Source organism: Heloderma suspectum, chromosome 4, assembly GCF_057233095.1.
Source record: "Heloderma suspectum isolate Gila_16-S chromosome 4, 16-S_ref, whole genome shotgun sequence".
NCBI classification, from domain to species: Eukaryota; Metazoa; Chordata; class Lepidosauria; order Squamata; family Helodermatidae; genus Heloderma; species Heloderma suspectum.
This window is the reverse complement of record NC_139461.1, coordinates 131,657,329-131,675,587: the sequence shown is the minus strand read 5'-3', so window position 1 is coordinate 131,675,587 and position 18,259 is coordinate 131,657,329. Positions and strand designations below refer to the sequence as shown.

Below are 18,259 nucleotides of genomic sequence, written 5' to 3'. Positions count from 1 at the left end.
GGGTCCCAAGATCCATGAAAGTTGTGATCCTCATACTATTGTTTCTAGAGTAACTTGTTTGAAGCCAGAGGGAAGACACACAAATAAAGGGGTTTTAGAATTACAACATGTTAGGGCGCAATCCTATGGGGATAGTTGGCTGCCTCCAAACTTGGAGGCGGCTGACTATCCAATGCAGGGTGGGTGGAGTGTGGAGGGGATCTTCTCCTCCATGCTCTGGCTGCCCTGCATTTGTGGCTAGATGGCCATTTGTGGCTGTCTAGCCAGGGTGCCTTGGGGCAGGGACGGGGGAGGCCAGATGGCACAAATGGTGCCTCTCTGGTCCCTTCCCCCACTCCCAGGAGCTCCCCCTTTTCAGCTGCTCTGTGCTGCTCTTCTGAGCATGGAGCTGGGGACGACCCGTGCCTCCTACGAGGTGGCAGGGGAGGTGGCAGGGAGTCTTGATTTCTGGGAACCTACCTTGGAGCTCTGGCTCCGAGCTGGGTTCCCAGAAACCAGAAAATGCTATGGCCATCTAGACACTGTCTAGCGGCCATAGGATTGCACGCTTAATGAATTACCAACGTCTGATTTCAAAAATGCTGGTATCTGAGCAAGGCCCAGGAAAGCCAGGTTGCAGTGGTTAGCATACTGTGGCAGGTCATGGGGCGGCAGAGGTGTTCTCTCTGCTCTTGTGGATAGGAGGCACAAAGAGTGGTTTGAGCATATATTTAGGTTTTAACACAGGTGGAGGAGGTGCACAGAGACAGGTGACACTGGAGTAGTTACTGCAGCTTCACCTGCCACACTGCCACATTATGCTGGATTCTTCCACATGAGGCTTTTAGTAATGCACACTTTTTATAGGGCATCCAGTCATTTGTATGTTGTCATCCAGTCATCCCTTGTTTTTTCCTGTGATTCTTCTGCCTTTTCGCAGACCACAGAAAAATCCAACTTTTAAGAAAAAAATGGAACAGTAGCACAATCTCCATAGGTGTAGATATCTTTGGTGCTACTCTCCCTAGGCAGCGATGTATTAGGCAGGTGAACTTATTGCCACTTGGCACACCTTCACCATTACCTTTCCAGTCAGCGCCATTTAATCAACATTTAAATGTTTATCAATCTTTTAATTAAAGCTAAAATGCTATTTCAGCTATGTTGAAAATATTGAACGCAGGAAGCTGCTTTAGACTGAGTCAGACCTTCTGTCCTTCTAGTTCAGTGCCTACATGCCCTGACTGGCAGCAGCTCTACAGAATTTTGAGACAGGAGTCTTTCCATCCCTCCGTGGAGCTGCCAGGGATTGAACCTGGGTCCTTCCGCATGCAAAGCAGGTGGACGCAAAGCACTGTGAAAAGCGGTGCTTAATGAAAGACTGATATAGTACTAATTAAAATTTGATTTACCCCCTGCCCCCGGGCCTTTCTGTCACTTCCACTTTAGCATTGTGTCTTGTTTTGTTTTTCAGTCTGAAGATTTGCTGGGAACAGTTCCTAACATCTTAAAGCAATTTTGCGTAAGCCCTGAAAGCCTTGGAATCATACAGCTGTGCTTAAATGAATAAGTTGTTGTTGTTGTTGTTCAGTCGTTCAGTCGTGTCCGACTCTTCGTGACCCCATGGACCATAGCACGCCAGGCCTTCCTGTCCTGCGCTCTCTCCCGGAGCGTGCTCAAGTTCATATTCATTGCATCGGTGATGCTATCTAGCCATCTCATCCTCTGCCGTCCCCTTCTCCTTTTGCCTTCAGTCTTTCCCAGCATCAGGGTCTTTTCCAGGGAGTTTTCTCTTCGCATTACGTGGCCAAAATATTTGAGCTTCAGCTTCATTATCTGTCCTTCCAATGAGCACTCAGGGTTGATTTCCTTTAGGATGGACTGATTTGACCTCCTTGCAGTCCAGGGGACTCGTAAGAGTCTTCTCCAGCACCACAGTTCGAAAGCATCAATTCTTCGGCGCTCAGCCTTCCTTATAGTCCAGCTCTCACAGCCATACATTACTACTGGGAAAACCATAGCTTTGATTAGATGGACCTTTGTCGGCAAGGTGATGTCTCTGCTTCTTACTATGCTGTCTAGGTTGGCCATAGCTTTCCTCCCAAGGAGCAAGCGTCTTTTAATTTCATGGCTACAGTCACCGTCTGCAGTGATCTTGGAGCCCAAGAAAGTAAAATCTGTCACTGCTTCCATTTCTTCCCCTTCTATATGCCAGGAAGTGATAGGGCCAGATGCCATGATCTTAGTTTTTTTAATGTTGAGTTTCAAACCAGCTTTTGCACTCTCCTCTTTCACCCTCAACAAGAGGCTCTTGAGATCCTCTTCGCTTTCTGCCATTAGGGTGGTATCGTCTGCATATCAGAGGTTGTTGATAATTCTCCCAGCAATCTTAATTCCGACCTCTGATTCATCCAACCCGGCATTTCTCATGATGTACTCTGCATATAAGTTAAATAAGCAGGGTGACAATATGCAGCCTTGTCGTACTCCTTTCCCAATTTTGAACCACTCGGTTGTTCCATGTCTGGTTCTTACTGTTGCTTCTTGACCCTCGTACAGGTTTCTCAGGAGACAGGTAAGGTGGTCTGGTACTCCCATCACTTGAAGAATTTGCCACAGTTTGTTGTGATCCACACAATCAAAGGCTTTAGCGTAGTCAATGAAGCAGAAATAGACGTTTTTCTGGCATTCTCTTGCTTTCTCCATGATGCAGCGAATGTTGGCGATTTGATCTCTAGTTCCTCTGCCTCTTCGAAACCCAGCTTGTACTTCCGGTAGTTCTCGGTTCGCATACTGCTGAAGCCTAGCTTGTAGGATTTTGAGCATCACCTTGCTGGCATGTGAAATGAGCGCAATGGTGCGGTAGTTTGAACACTCTTTGGCGTTGCCCTTCTTTGGAATTGGAATGTAAACTGACCTTTTCCAATCTTGTGGCCACTGTTGAGTGTTCCAGATTTGTTGGCATATTGAATGCAGCACTTTAACAGCATCATCTTTTAGGATTTTAAATAGCTCAGCTGGAATACTGTCATCTCCGCTAGCTTTATTGTTACTAATGCTTCCTAAGGCCCACTTGACTTCACTCTCTAGGATGTCCGGCTCAAAGTCAGTGACCGCACTATCATGGCTATCAGGGACATTCAGATCTTTCCTGTATAGTTCTTCTGTGTATTCTTGCCACCTCTTCTTAATCTCATCTGCTTCTGTGAGGTCCCTGCCTTCTTTGTCCTTTATCATGCCCATCTTTGCACAAAACGTTCCCTTGAGATCTCCGATTTTCTTGAAGAGATCTCTAGTCTTTCCCATTCTGTTGTTTTCCTCGATTTCTTTGCATTGTTCACTTAAGAAGGCCTTCTTGTCTCTCCTTGCTATTCTCTGGAACTCTGCATTCAGTTGGGTATATCTTCCCCTTTCTCCCTTGCTTTTCTCTTCCCTTCTTTCATGAGCTACTTGTAAAGCCTCATCAGACAGCCACTTTGCTTTCTTGCATTTCTTTTTCTTTGGGATGGATTTCGTTGCTGCCTCCTGAACAATGTTACGGACCTCCGTCCATAGTTCCTCAGGCACTCTGTCTATCAGGTCTAATCCCTGAAAACTATTCCTCACCTCCACTGTATATTCATCAGGGATATGATTTAGGTCATACCTGAACGGTTTAGTGGTTTTCCCGACGTTCTTCAATTTAAGCCGAAATTTTGCAAGAAGCAGCTCATGATCTGAGCCACAGTCAGCTCCAGGTCTTGTTTTTACTGACTGTATGGAGCTTCTCCATCTTTGGCTGCAAAGGACATAATCAATCTGATTTCGATATTGACCATCTGGTGATGTCCATGTGTAGAGTCGCCTCTTGTGCTGTTGGAAAAGAGTGTTTGCTATGATCAGCATGTTCTCTTGGCAAAACGCTATTAGCCTTTGTCCTGCTTCATTTTGTACACCAAGGCCATGCCTGCCTGTTATCCCGGTGATTTCTTGACTTCCTACTTTAGCATTCCAATCCCCTATGATGAAGAGGACATCTTTTTTTGGTGTTAGTTCTAGAAGGTGTTGTAGGTCTTCATAGAACCAATCAACTTCAGCTTCTTCGGCCTCAGTGGTTGGGGCATAGACTTGAATTACTGTGATGTTGAATGGTTTGCCTTGGATTCATACTGAGATCATTCTATCATTTTTAAGATTGTACCCCAGTACTGCTTTTCCCACCCTTTTGTTGACTATGAGTGCTACTCCATTTCTTCTAAGGGATTCTTGCCCACAATAGTAGATATGATGGTCACCTGAATTAAATTCGCCCATGCCTGTCCATTTTAGTTCGCTGATTCCCAAGATGTCGATGTTCAATCTTGCCATCTCCTGTTTGACCACCTCCAGCTTACCTTGATTCATTGATCTGACATTCCAGGTTCCTAAACAATATTGTTCTTTACAGCATCGGAGTTTCTTTTCACCACCAGACACATCCACAGCTGAGTGTCCTTTCGGGTTTGGCCCAGCCGCTTCACTCTTTCTGGCGCTACTTGGAAATACCCTCTGCTCTTCCCCAGTAGCATATTGGACACCTTCCGACCTGAGGGGCTCATCTTCCGGCATCATCTCTTTTTGCCTTGTGATACGTTCCATGGGGTTTTCTTGGCAAGAATACTGGAGTGGGTTGCCATTTCCTTCTCCAGTGGACCACATTTTGTCAGAACTCTCTGCCATGACCTGTCCGTCTTGGGTGGCCCTGCACGGCATAGCTTATGGCTTCACTGAGTTACGCAAGCCCCTTCGCCACAACAAGGCAGTGATCCATGAAGGGGAATGGATTTTACAAATGAAAAACAAAATGACATGCTCAGGTGAATTCACACGCCCACACCCACACCTATGTGTCATGTCCAGTAGCATGGGCAGATTTTAGTGGGATGTACACACCAAAAAAGCATAATCCTTCCAAAAGTGTGGAAAGTACAATTGCTGTTCTGCTTGTAGCTTACAAGGGAAGAGCAGTGATTGTGTTGTGCTAGCAGCTGCCTTTTTGGTGGTGCTCATTGCTTCCCCCTCTTTTTCCTTTAATCTTTGACCAGTGTTTCATTCAGTTCAGCAGACCCTCTGGAGGGCACATGCAGAGGAACCACACACCTGTGCACAGCTGTCTCACTTGCAGCAGTGCTAGGACTGAGTCAGTGACCTGGGCTCCTTCTTGCACATGTGGGACACTAAGTTCAAGCAGGTTACCTATGAGAAAATGCTGTGGGTAGCTTCTATTCAAAGTATTCTGGCAACTTGCCCAAATTTCTGGCTTCTACACATCACAACTCTGGCAACTGGCCCAGAGGTTGGTTTTAAAAAATAAATTCGGATATGCCCCACCCACCCCAGTTGAGGGACAACCTTAATGATCATATACCTATTAACAACCTGCCAGTAACTCATACAATTTCCCAATGAAGTAGTTCCTCTGGGTGTAGGCAGTTGATTCAGGGCTTGAAATGATCATCCTGGGGATGTTTTGAAAGGTAGCTTAAGGGCAGAAAACATCTGCTGTCTAGACACTCTGTATCAAGTATTTATGAAGGTGATGCAGCTAGGGCTGTACCTCAGCACCAAAGTCCCAGACCCCTGTAGCCCAGGGCCCCCCAGCTGACCAACCAGTGAGCTGCAGGTGATGGGGCAGTGGCGAACAAGCCCCACTTGATCACCTGGACCAGCATGGCATGCCAGGGCCCAACAAGGGCTGATGCTGCTCACCATAGCATCATTTCTTCTTCTTCTTTTTTAAAATCATGTTAAAATTAGAGGGCAGCTGACTAGACATGTACATGGTAATAGATGCACATTTTATTATTTTTACTTATCCTTTTCTACAGCAAAATGGAGCGAATTCCATTTTATTCCAATAGTCATGACAGTGCTATAATTGAAGTAAGTTTAAAATGCAAAACTGCACATGCTCAAAGTGCTCTCGTATTTAATATCAGGGTTGGCAAACAGATTTTTCCTCCCTCTATCATTTCAGGAATGTAGAAGAAGTTATGGAGCATGAAATAGCGGTGGCGGGGGGTGGGGAAGAGAAATGTAGTTCTGTGCTTCACAACTAAAGTAATACACATGGCCATTTAAAGGGGTCCCCCATAAGACCACGAAGTCCAGGATCTAAAATTACCAAGCTGCACCACTGAACTTGAATCAATAGAAAGCTTTCTAAGGGCACAATCCTATGCATGTTTAGACAGAAAAAAGTCGTATAGCTCCCAGCATTCCCCAGCCATGCTGGCTGAGGAATGCTGAGAGTGGTAAACCTTTCTTCCTGTCTAAATATGCAGAGGATTGCACCCTAAGATGCTTTGAGCCAGGACCTAATGTCTTGTTTCACAGGATAGCAAAAAGGGTTGGGTGTATGATGACTTGGAAACAATGAACATAAGTTTGCCAAATGACCCCAAAATATGCCCTGACCTGCACCTGTGCCTTTAACAAGCTTGGTAGAAAGGTTGGGGGCCTTGGTAGAAATGCTAATTCAGGAATCAGCATGTGAACGTTTAATGGTTTGGAGATAAGAATTGTCATCCGCTAAAGTGTGTGTACCAAGCTGTGGTTAAGGGGTCATGAGTAGTGGCAGTGAAAACAGATGGCAACTGTAAACAGGTTGTATTAAATGTTCATCCAAAGTGAACATGAATCTAAAAGGTAATTACTGTTAAAAGATATGAAGAGCTATCTTCAGCTTTCTAGAAGGAAAAACAACAACAATTCTCAATAACGCATGCATTCAGTGTGGGCTAAATGCAAATGGTGTTTATCCACAAACCCTTTAAAGACTTGATTTCTGATTTCAATGGGAAAAGGTTTCTCTATGACCCCTGAAAGCATGCCAATGAAATCTTCCAGCACATGCCTCAGTAAACAACAAATGATTCAGTGAGGTGCTCTAACAAGGACTGATGTGTCTACCCAATTAGAGGGTATAAAGAGACATTTTCCCCCTGTAAATCTCTTTGATTCTCTTGGGTTGCTCAGCTTTCCTTTAAAACTGTGTTGAAGCATTGTCTGAAGAGCGTTGTTGACTTTTGGGCGTGGGGAGGAGGAGGTTACAGAGTTACCTGGTCTGACCAGTTTGTGACATTTACAGTGATTTATTTAAGTAAAATATTATGGTGGAATGAAGCCAGATAACGTCCTTAACTCAAGAATGGTGGACAGGCTTTTCTAAATCCAGCTTCCTAAATGTGGTCTGAAGGCCCTTTTCTCACATTCAATTACTCTGAGGGCCAGCACAGATGTAATCATCAATCATGATTAAGTGATCTGGAATGAGCTACAAGTTTACACACTGCTTCTTCTTGGGCCCTTCCCTTTCATTTGAATCCCTCCTGCCATTCCTAACCATGGTTATATTGGCATCTTTATTAACAAAGGTTAAACACTACCCAGGTTTCACAATCTTAACCAGGGTCTGGTAGCCTGACCTGCACAATTCCCATGCATCTCAATGGGCTTTCTGCAAAAGAATGTCCTGGTGGGTTATGCTCAGAGTTCAATAGGAACAAAGTCAGCTTTTGAAAAGGAACAATCATGTCAGACATTTCTGAACTGTGCAGGTTAGTCAGAGTTAGCAACACTGATTTAGAGTTACTTCTTGTGAGGATGCTATCTCACTTTGAATCAGCCAACTTTTTCTTTAATTCAGAGATTAATTGCTAGGTTATATTGTTCACACATCCCTCGTGACACTGTTTGTTTGTGGTTCACTTTGTTCATACAGTTGTGGGTCATTGACCTGCTCTGCAAGTTCAGTAGCAAGCGATCTAGAATTCCAAACAGTAAGGATCTGTTTTGTGTCACTGCCTTGTGTGTCTCTAAACGTATCAGCTGCTTTCTGGCTGTTGTGACGGTTGCCAAGTTCATCTGTGTGCCAGGACCTGCAGTTGTGTATTTAAAAAAAAATCAATGTGTTTTTTAATATTAACTTTTTATTTAATTATCCTTTTGCCATGGGGGAAAGGAATCATTGCTGCTAATATTCAAAACACAATACAGTGAATTTGGTAGCGAAATAAAGTATTGCAAGGCAAACTAGTAGCTTCAAAATGTGTAAAACATGCCTGCATGACTTGTGACCCACCAAGTTGAATGTAGACCACCAGCAGCTTAATAAATATCATAAGGCTCAGCTAACAGTACCCCTTACTTTTCAACATATTCAGCAGCACTGAGAAGTGCTCCCCCTTCTTGATTTTTTTAAACAATTGCTTTGCATATGTTCACCTATTCAGAAAGCATTGCCTCCGTTCTGAAGTGATCATTTGCCCTTAGTGAGGTCAGCATGGTGAGTGGCTATGTAATAGGTGTCACGTGATTCCTTATGGGATCCCCAATTAGCTGGAATCATCTATGTGACTGATCCAGGAAGCATTGCCAGCACTATGTGTCATCATGTCATCAAATCTAATTGGCTATGTAGTAGCATTATTTATGACATTATTATATTCACTACATGATCACCTACTGTTTGAGATTTCTGCCCACCCCCCAAGCTCTACTTCTGGCCTGAAAAATTGAAATGGGAAGTTGCTCAGTACAGCTCTAAACCTGTTTTTTTCCTGTCTGTTTGGGATTGCAAGAATGGTGTGGCAGTGGTAGTGGTGGGGGTAAAACATTAATCAGGCCACAGTGCAGGGCTGATGGATTTGCTTGGCAGTTGACAAGTTGTGCAGACCTGTGGTACAATCCATGAATGGGTGGTTCCTTACATTTCTAACATGATTTGGTGATGTCCTGAATGGGGGGGTGTTGGTGGGTGGGTAAAGGAGAGAGAAGAGTCAAAGAGAAAATCAAAGCTTTATGCCTGACCAATGGATTAGGAGAATGAATGAGGAGAGGAGAACTTTGGAGGAAAGGTGAGAAGTTTGGTCTTTGGCATACTGAGCTTGAGTTGATGAAGCATCCAAGTGGGAAATATCAAAGGCACTTGGTTATGTGGAACTGGATGGAGGAACAAAGTTCTGGGGTAGAGTATTAGAGCTGGGGTAAAACATATAGGTGAAAACATATAGGTGGTATTGAAAGCTATGGGATGGGATGTGGCTACCTGGGTAGAGTGTATATATAGAGACTATCAGAGGGCCCAAGAAGAGAGATTTCAGAGAGCCCAAGGGAGAGAGAAAAAGCAGAGGAAGAGCTTTCCTCTATGGAAACATTTAAAGAGCAATGGGGTAGGAAGAAAACTAGCTACCTAGACTGTCCTGCCTTCTCTTCTCTGTCCTTGGACTTTATTTTTGCTCCCTTCATCTTTTAGTCACTGTCATTGTAAATGGACCAAATAGACCACCTTGCTTGGGATGTGTTGTACATTGCCTTTTGTGTCAGCTTCTGGCAACCTTTATTGGTCCCTTGCTGCCAGCCTGGAGTGGGGCAGAAGATGAGGAAAAAGTGAAGAAGGAACGTTTGTTACCTCCCCTTGGGGTCTTGACTCATGCTCTGCCTTGGGCCCTGGCTTCTGAGGGGATGGGGTTTATTGTCACACTTCTCTTCCTCCCTGCACCCTTCCGCTAGGTACTGCTGGAGAGCCACAGTGGAATGCCCCTTGGCCTGGCCTTGCTGGGTCTAAATGACCTCTGGCAGACTCTGCGATAACCCCACACCTTCCAAATCCTGCATGACAACCAGGCTGCTTTGGACTACATGTGGCCTACATCAACCCGGCTGGTTGCCAGGTTAACATCTGGAGTCTTGTAGCTGAGTACCATTTGTTGCTCATAATGTGATGGCTCCAGTGGGCCCCAAGCATCTCCTTGCTGTGTCACTTGCTCCTCAGGCTTGGGTGGGGTTCCTTCCAGGGAGGGTGTCCTTTGCTACGGGGTTGTTGAGGACAATTGCATGCAAGCCAAGCCTTTTTCCAGACCAATCCCAGTCCTGCAAATTGTTGCGTTTGGAAGATCAGGAATCTCTTTTAAGAAGAGCAGCTTTCCCTTTCTTCTCCTAGTACAGAAAACTGAGAGTCAGTAATTTTGCAAAAGGGGAAAAGGAGGGAATTTGGCAGAAGGTATATGTGAACATTCATTAGGCACAATGGTAAACTTCATCTAGGGGCCTTCCAGGCAGTTGGAAAATACCTGGAGATGTGTATGTGTGGGTGTGAGAGAGACAGGGATATCTCAGGTACCCTGACAATTCTGTTATGCTGGTCAGGTGCCCAAGTTGCAGGTCTGGCCTTGCCTCTGATAAATACTTCCATTCATCCTTGGTAGCCCTTGTACAATGTGCGACCTTTACCTATTCACATGGGAAGGTAAAATTGGAACCAGATGAAACTGATGTTTAAATGTTTACCAGAAACAAGACTTCATTGTGATAATACAGTGATTTGTCACTCCACTGTGTCAAGAATACACAGAAATGGGGTTTTGTGGATACATGAGATCCGTAAAAATAGACTTGGTAGATGTTGGTAAATAGTTACTTGTATGAGTTTACATGAAATGTAACAGCAAAGGCTAATCATTACACAATAACCAATGTGAGACATGTGTGTAGATATATCTGGAGAGAGAGAGAGAGAGAGAGAGAGAGAGAGATGACAGACAGATGGCATATTTAAAATCTAGGGCTCCTACATTAAATTGTTTGCTTGCTTGCTTTATTTATTTATTTATTACATTTATATCCCGCCTTTTTTCCTCCAAGGAACTCAAGGCGGTGTACATACTCCTTCTCCTCTCCATTTTATCCTCACAACAACAGCCCTGTGAGGTGGGTTGGGCTGAGAGTCTGTGACTGGCCCAAAGTCACCCAGTGAGCTTCCATGGCCGAATGGGGACTAGAACCCGGATCTCCCGACTCCCAGTCCAGCACTCTTGCCACTACACCACACTGGCTCATTGAATAAACCACACTGAATAAATGAAATTATTCCGTCATTAAATGAACAAAAATGGAACAATATTTAAGGCTGGGGTTTGCAACCTTTTTGGGCTTGTGAATTTGAGAAAGTGTCATGGGTGCCACTGCAATTCTGTGCACACTTACATGTGAGTAAGTCCCATTGAACTCAGTGGGACTCAGCAGTCTTACGTAGCTCTACTCAGAACTCTTTCCCTCCCACCCAGTACCACCTCCTCTCACACACCTGTATGCACACACACCTACATATATCCCTTCAGTGTATGTTTGATGGTGGTGTGAAGGGGATTCCTTGTAAGAAACTTAAAGATCCATGAGGATCACTGTTGGTACACACACACACACACACACACACACTAAGCCAGGGCCTTGCACTTGCTGGAACTAGCTGGAAACAGGGGTGTTTGGGCAAGTGCTACAAAAGATGTGTCCCCCCAGGAGAAAGTAATGAAGGGGCAGGGAGTGGGGGGAGAAGGGGATCAGAAAGAGAACAGAGGGAAGCCACTGGCCTGGGGGAAGCTCTCGGCCTTGCTGGTTTCTTTGGGGAGGGGCTCCTGGCTATGTTCAAGGAATGCACAGACACAACTCAGGGAGAGGGGCCACATCTCTGCTGGTGGAGGGGGTTGAAGTCAACCAGAACATTGATAGAACTTAGTTGGTGGAGGGAGGTGGCATAGGGCTACCTCTTCCCACAGGAGACAAGCTTAAGAAGGGGCGGAAGAGGATGGGGAACCAGGGGTGGATTGAAAAAATGGGCATGTCTAAAGAGCTGCAGGTGGGGTGTGTGGAGGGTTGAGGCACCATGTCGCCTCTCTAGAATTAAGACCTGCTGAGTGTGCCCCAGCACTGGTGCTGTTCCCATCACCCCTTTCCAGGTGTCTAAAAAGCATCGCCTCCTCCATCAGCAGCAGGAGAGAAGGGGACAAGTGGGGAATACTTCCTTCTCCATTGAAAAGGGCTGGTTGGGCCCAGAGTCACCTCTGCCTTCTTTTCCAACACAAGGCAAATGGGAAATGCTCCCAGTTTCCGCCACTACCACCAGTGCCCCCCTCCCCATGGTAAAAAGGGCTGGCTGAGCCCAGCACCGCCTCCTCCTCTTCTAGCACCATGAGCCAAGCAGGAAGGGACCTTTGCAGATAGGAAAGCAGGACTTCCCATCCCCACGAGTGAAAAGGGCTGCAGCAAAAACAAGAATGCCTCCTTACCCCCAATGAATGTCTTGCTTCCTTTTGCCCCCTTTCCGTGCTCTGGTGTCCAGAATCTACCTTTCACCTTGTCCGGCCACCAATAGTTCTGCAATCTGATTGGATGACAGTAGCGTCCAATCAAAGGAGGGCAATACTGGTATCCAATCAAAAATGAATGGGGAAAGGTAGTGTGTTCAGACTATGACAGACCCAGAAGGAACTGGGCCTGGAGGAGAGAGAAAAAGCTAGTGTGGGCAGCTTTTTAAACAGGACATTTTGGAGTCCTTCCACAGGCACCAGAGGAGGGGTTTATCGGTGCCCATGGGTGCCACATTGGAGACCCCTGATTTAAGGCATCAAGTGCTGTGTACAGCTTTGGATAAGATACAAATGGACGAGAATGAGCAGAACTTGAAGCTCAGATCGACCTCCAGAAATAACAATAACAATAATAATAATTTCATCTAGTTGGGTCCCTTCTAGTCATTGCCAGATGTTGCTGCCCTAGGATGTTTTAGGGTTTATTGTATTCCTGTTGTCTTTATACTGAGTTCCTACCATTTAAAATCCACCGTGCAAGTATTTAGAATACATTGTCAATTTGGGCAGCTCAGAAAGATGGCAGTGCAGCACTTAGGCCTATCAACTTTTGATTTCAAACATTCATGCATCTCGGTGGGTCTGGGCCAAGGTGCCAGGGGTAGGTCAGAGCCTGGCAGGCTCTGGAAGGAGCGCAGCAAGGACGTTCTCTCTGTTCCTGTGGCTGGTGTTGCCAATTACAACGAGCACTCGGGCTGTAGCACACAGTGAAGGAGCTGCATGGGCAAGCAGGGGTAAGAGCCATCCAAACAGCTGCCTCTGCTGCTAAGTCACCATGATATTCTGATGGTCTGCCAAGACCAACCCTTGGCCTCACAGAGCCTCCAGGGGGGCGCCACCACCAATGCACACACACATGCGCTCTGCAGGTCCTCGCTGCAGCAACTTAAAATAATGAACTAGGGCTGAGCTTGGCTGCTTAGTGCACATGTGTGGGCAGTCAAGTAGTTTATAAGGAAGACACTTTCATTTTTATTTCCTCTTTCTCTCTGAAGCGTAAACTTCAGCTGCAGGGTTTTTTTTTGTTTTTCATTTGGCATGTTTCAGTCATCATAAATTTGTGTAGCAAATTCAAATGCTTAATTTTAGTTTGCTGACATCCTGTCTTGCTGAACCAGTGCTATTGTTCAGTTTATCGTGCAAGTTTCCCCCTCTTTATGTCTGTGTTCTGTGAAGAGAACGAAAACTACTGAAGTATTTAGGAAAAGGGAAAGGAAAGACTTTTTTTTTAAAACAAAAAATCCTGCTCTGCAATTTGATAGCTAATATATAGGCTATGAAAAAAACGGGTAGTAATATTTATTTGGGTTTTGTAGTTTGTCACATAATTTAAAGAAGTATCTTCATACATGAAGTTTAAATCAGATCATGTTTAAATCAGTTTGTAATGGAAATATAAAACCAACATTGGCTAGACTGTCTAGATTTAAAACTGAGTCTCTCACTTGCTTTTGATCCACATTGAAACCATTCATACACCCATAGTGCATGACCGAGGTTCAAAGACACTTCTTAATGTCAAATGTGAAAGTCTTAATTTGCTATTGAAACCTCAGGAACCCACTGAAAAGCATCTTATGATTTCCTACAAAATAAAGACATTGATAGTACAATTATATACATCTGCTTAGATGTAAGCCCAATTGGATTCAGTGGGATTTACTACCAGGTAAGTGAGTATAGGATCGCAGCCTTACTCATACTCAAATTTAGACTTGTGTGTGATTATTGTTTGGAAGTAATCTTTTAATTATGCTTCCCACACCCCTTTGGCTATTTGTTTAACAAAAGTCAATGGCATAATGGCAAACTATGTGGCAAACTTCGCATCTAATTTGGCCCCAGTGGGGTGGCCTGTGAGCTATTTAGGGCCAGACTAGATGTGTGCACCTTAATCACACATGTGCTTGCCTGTTTACCTATAAAATGGGTGTGGGGAGTCTAGTTTTTATATTGAATTGGGAGCACAGGGTTGAGGAACGAAACCGACCTTCTCCCATGCCTTCTTGCCATATTCAGCTGCTTTAAGTGGCTTTTCCTAGCCCAGCTCAGTTGGGGAAAAGCCATGCTGGATTGGGGGGAATGCTGTGAAGCAGCTGAAGCACAACAAGCTAAGGTGAGGGAAAGGGCCAGTTTTGCTCCTTTCCCTCATACACTCATTGTCAGACAAAAAGTAGAGCCCACCGCTGCTTTATAGATTAAACATGCACATGTAAGGTGGAAAACAAGCTGTACTGCCTCCTTAGCCTCTTTTGCTTGCTTCACAAAATGGCAGGATTCTGAGAAGAGATTTGAGCAAATGATTTAAAACTGCTTCAGGGGCCAGGGAAAGAGAGGCTAACAGCTATGAAGACCTGGCTGAAGTCATTTGGTAATATTATAAGTTGTGAAGATGGCCTCTCATTTCTTTTGTCCTTAGGTCATAACACAATAGGTGAATAGCACCCTATCAATCCAGATTCAAAGAAAATAAGGGCCAAATTCACAAAGCAGGAAACCCCACTTATCCAAATCTAGGATAAGCTCTTCATGAGAGGGATATTTAGTTCAAAAGAAGCTGAGCTCCTGTTCAAAAGCACAGCTCCTGTAAAGGACTCTCAGTGGCTGAGCTTATTCTAGCTCAAATGCATAGGGTTTCCTGTTTTGTCAATAAATCCAATTTTGTACCTGTTACTCTCTTTCTGATCTCTTTTTCCCCCCTTGTTAAATTTTCCTTGAAGTCTTCAAAAGGTCTGTGGCCTAAGGCTGATCCTACACCAATGTGTAGTTTAAGGCGGACTGTGAGTTAATCCTCTGGCAGCAGAATGCTTGGAATGTGGATGCTGCTCTTAACCATCCAGCAGCAGCAGTTGCGTCTTAGGGATTGCTCCCTAGGGTGCTGTATTTTGGAATGCATTCCATTCATTCCAGTCTTCTGGCAGTGATTTTATGGCCAAAGCAGGAAAACCATTATTGCCTTCCTGCTACAATTTCCAAACCCAGGGGAAAGGTCGGTGTGCAAGAAATGCCCCCTTTCCTCCAAAGATATTCACAGTAAGCCTTACCACAAGAGGAGAGAGAGAAAGAGAGAGAAGATGATATGAGCTGGTTCCATGCTGCTTCTGCTTCTCTGCCCCATTTGCCCCTCATGGGGCAAATGCTAGTTTTTTTGAATACCTAATCGCAGAGCGACTCTGCTTTCTTGATCCGGAGCGAAGCACATCTTTGCCTTATGACACTGGTTGAGGAAGGAAGGTGAACAAGTTAACACCTTTCCCCTGCCCGAATGCAAGGCTCTGAATATGGCCAGGTCAGGAGATGTGTGGTGCCGATTCTTGCTGAAGCTAAGCAAGCTACTTGGATAGGCCACAAGAGCCAGTTGTTAGCTGCTCTTATCTCCAAGGAGGAAGAGTCCGCTACGAGAATAATAAATAAACTTCCAGGGCAAGAGCACCCACAGTTTCAGGCTGCAGTGCTGATGTTGTTGCTGTTCATTTATTTATTTACAGGAATTATATACCACTCTTTATACCTGAGAAAATTCCCAAGTGGCGCACAGTAAAAGAAGGGGGAAAGGATCAAAATACAGAATTAAAATATTTAAATTCAGATGATGTCAATAAAACCATGGGTTGGCAATCAAAGAAGGCTTGTTTAAATAAAGATATCTTCAGCTAGTGCTGAAAACAAAACCATGTTGGTGCCTGCCTGACATCAACAGGCAGGGAGTTCCACAGACGGAGCCAATACATTCCGGTCCAAGTGGACTCCAAAGATGAAGGAGTGCCTCGACCTCAGGGATATAGGCTGATAAGGGAGAAGGCACTCTCTCAGATATCTGTTTAGGAAGACCAGATGCAAAGGAGGGCAAGGGCTGCGGTAGCTTTTAGGATTGCAGATGCAGGAATTTCCGCAGGTGTGGCTTCTTTCAGCCCTGTATGACAGGTCCAGGAGCCCTGTTCTCTTTTGCATCTGACTACTATTTTCATCTCTGATCTTTATCTCTAATGAGACAAAAATAGGCAACCAGAGACAATCTATTCAGGGTGACAACCAGAGAATACACTTAGACTTCACAGATCAAATTTCATCCCCTTGTTGAACTACAAGCATTGATATTTTTTTTGTATTAGGATTCCTATGCCTTTCACAGCTGGCTAATAGGTAAAATTTAGCAGAGAGGTATTTCCTTACATGGAGAAATGCAACTGAAAAACTATCTCCTAAAGTTCAATATATTATATAGTAATTAAAGGCAGAAGACCTTAGTTAAATACAAAAGGGCAACCCTAACCCTATCCTTGTTGTTGTTCAGGCGTTCAGTCATGTCCGACTCTTCGTGACCCCATGGACCATAGCACGCCAGGCCTTCCTGTCCTGCGCTCTCTCCCGGAGTGTGCTCAAGTTCATATTCATTGCATCGGTGATGCTATCTAGCCATCTCATCCTCTGCCGTCCCCTTCTCCTTTTGCCTTCAGTCTTTCCCAGCATCAGGGTCTTTTCCAGAGAGTTTTCTCTTCGCATTAGGTGGCCAAAATATTTGAGCTTCAGCTTCAGTATCTGTCCTTCCAATGAGCAGTCAGGGTTGATTTCCTTTAGGATGGACTGATTTGACCTCCTTGCAGTCCAGGGGACTCGTAAGAGTCTTCTCTAGCACCACAGTTTGAAAGCATCAATTCTTCGGCGCTCAGCCTTCCTTATGGTCCAGCTCTCACAGCCATACATTACTACTGGGAAAACCATAGCTTTGATTAGATGGACCTTTGTCGGCAAGGTGATGTCTCTGCTTCTTACTATGCTGTCTAGGTGTGCCATAGCTTTCCTCCCAAGGAGCAAGCGTCTTTTAATTTCATGGCTACAGTCTGTCACTGCTTCCATTTCTTCCCCTTCTATATGCCAGGAAGTGATAGGGCCAGATGCCATGATCTTAGTTTTTTTAATGTTGAGTTTCATACCAGCTTTTGCACTCTCCTCTTTCACCCTCAACAACAGGCTCTTTAGATTCTCTTCGCTTTCTGCCATTAGGGTGGTATCGTCTGCATATCGGAGGTTGTTGATAATTCTCCCAGCAATCTTAATTCCGACCTCTGATTCATCCAACCCGGCATTTCTCATGATGTACTCTGCATATAAGTTAAATAAGCAGGGTGACAATATGCAGCCTTGTCGTACTCCTTTCCCAATTTTGAACCACTCGGTTGTTCCATGTCTGGTTCTTAATGTTGCTTCTTGACCCTCGTACAGGTTTCTCAGGAGACAGGTAAGGTGGTCTGGTACTCCCATCACTTTCAGAATTTGCCACAGTTTGTTGTGATCCACACAATCAAAGGCTTTAGCGTAGTCAATGAAGCAGAAATAGACGTTTTTCTGGTATTCTCTTGCTTTCTCCATGATGCAGTGAATGTTGGCGATTTGATCTCTAGTTCCTCTGCCTCTTCGAAACCCAGCTTGTACTTCCGGTAGTTCTCGGTTCACATAGTGCTGAAGCCTAGCTTGTAGGATTTTGAGCATCACCTTGCTGGCATGTGAAATGAGCGCAATGGTGCGGTAGTTTGAACACTCTTTGGCGTTGCCCTTCTTTGGAATTGGAATGTAAACTGACCTTTTCCAGTCTTGCGGCCATTGTTGAGTGTTCCAAATTTGTTGGCATATTCAATGCAGCACTTTAACAGCATCATCTTTTAGGATTTTAAATAGCTCAGCTGGAATACTGTCATCTCCGCTAGCTTTGTTGTTACTAATGCTTCCTAAGGCCCACTTGACTTCACTCTCGAGGATGTCCGGCTCAAGTTCAGTGACCGCACTATCATGGCTATCAGGGACTTTCAGATCTTTCCTGTATAGTTCTTCTATGTATTCTTTCCACCTCTTCTTAATCTCATCTGCATCTGTTAGGTCCCTGCCTTCTTTGTCCTTTATCATGCCCGTCTTTGCATAAAACGTTCCCTTGAGATCTCCGATTTTCTTGAAGAGATCTCTAGTCTTTCCCATTCTATTGTTTTCCTCGATTTCTTTGCATTGTTCATTTAAGAAGGCCTTCTTGTCTCTCCTTGCTATTCTCTGGAACTCTGCATTCAGTTGGATATATCTTCCCCTTTCTCCCTTGCTTTTCGCTTCCCTTCTTTCCTCAGCTACTT

At 44.7% G+C, this 18,259-nt stretch overlaps 1 protein-coding gene across 2 annotated transcripts in view; it reads left to right on the top strand.

Annotated features, from left to right (window-relative positions):
* Window positions 1-18,259, top strand: part of BASP1 (brain abundant membrane attached signal protein 1) — a 96,337-nt gene that overhangs the window by 38,734 nt on the left and 39,344 nt on the right. The window lies entirely within an intron of this gene.